General features: G+C 31.9%; 1 protein-coding gene across 10 annotated transcripts in view; it reads right to left on the bottom strand.

Annotated features, from left to right (window-relative positions):
- The window catches only part of LOC119594394 (ATP-dependent 6-phosphofructokinase-like), a 21,652-nt gene that overhangs the window by 5,292 nt on the left and 14,988 nt on the right, over positions 1-1,372 (bottom strand). The gene's annotated exons all lie outside the window — the stretch shown is intronic.

Raw genomic sequence — 1,372 nt, 5'->3', positions numbered from 1 at the left:
TGGCTCCTCTATCCTCTCTTCATTCACTCCTTACTGAATGCTTGGGTGTGTATATATAAGCAACATTTACAAAGATAGATGCTCCAAACATGGACATAATGATGAGTCTCCTGGCAAAAATTCTTTCATCTATGTAAAGTCAGCCTTTTGCATTTCGCTACTGCAGAAGCTGACTAGGAATCTGTAAAATTCCCGAAAGCTCTTGGGATCTATCTTCTTTGCTCTCAGTCACGAGAATAAATACTTACTGTCTCCAAAGAGTTACTAGAATATCCATCTACTTACAGCATCTTAAAATTGTGGAAAGTAGCTTTAGCAATGCATGAAACAAATTTGTCTTCTATGTATAACAACAAATCACAAGCACGTAGATTTACATTGTTGAGTATGCTCTTCAATCCAACTCACTTCATAGATCAAGTGTCTATTTATAACTGATAACACCAAAATTAATAAATCATATCTTTCTGTTAACTATAAAACTTCCCACATTCAAAATAATTACTTATCAAACTAAATATACTTACAGATGCAGGTGTGCATATAAAATCTCTCTTCTTATACATATATATTTACTTTACTTGTAAATAAATATGCAAAGTCAGTATATATGTATATGCACAGATAATAAAATAACACCTTTACCCATTTACATGCTGAGCATCAGATGTACCTTTTTTCCAGAAAAAAAAATATTTCAAAAGGTATAAATAGCCCTGTTTGAAACTATTATCCTGAAAGATTAGTTATGACTTAGATGTGCAGTGAAGCAAAGAAAGGATGACAGTAAATAACCATTGAATCACCATTTACTTCCCATTAAAAAAAAATTACATCATAATAGATACTAAAATGTCAGGGTAATTCCTATTTGGTCATTTCTTCACCATAACTGCAATAGTGTTATTATTGTATAGAGTATTCTTTAATTATTACTATCATCACAGGCAATAACATTACAGCTGTAACATCCCTTTGCCGTTCTCATCGCTGTCATATCTTCATTAACATTAATCTCTCTTGTAGAATTATAATCATTACTTCTACCAATAGTACTGCTATCATCTACATCCTTACTATGATTATTGTCATATCCACTTAAAAAATCTATATTATCCACAAAGTATAAACACTGGCTTTTACAATCCCCAGTTTGGATGAAATAAGCAAGTAAAAGGTACATGAACCTCCTTGAGATTGAGAAACATCCTGATGCTCTACATGTCACTATGCTTGGTATTCTATGCCCCTCCCCACACATTAGTATTCACCTATATTCACCTGTAACACAATCATTAACAGAAAGTAAAGATGATATATTAGTCTTACATTTAATCAACTGGTTAAGCAGTGTTCTTAAATATAAGTATTT

The sequence above is a fragment of the Penaeus monodon genome, chromosome 33 (genome assembly GCF_015228065.2).
Source record: "Penaeus monodon isolate SGIC_2016 chromosome 33, NSTDA_Pmon_1, whole genome shotgun sequence".
Lineage (NCBI taxonomy): Eukaryota > Metazoa > Arthropoda > Malacostraca > Decapoda > Penaeidae > Penaeus > Penaeus monodon.
This window is presented reverse-complemented; position numbering and strand designations above follow the sequence as displayed.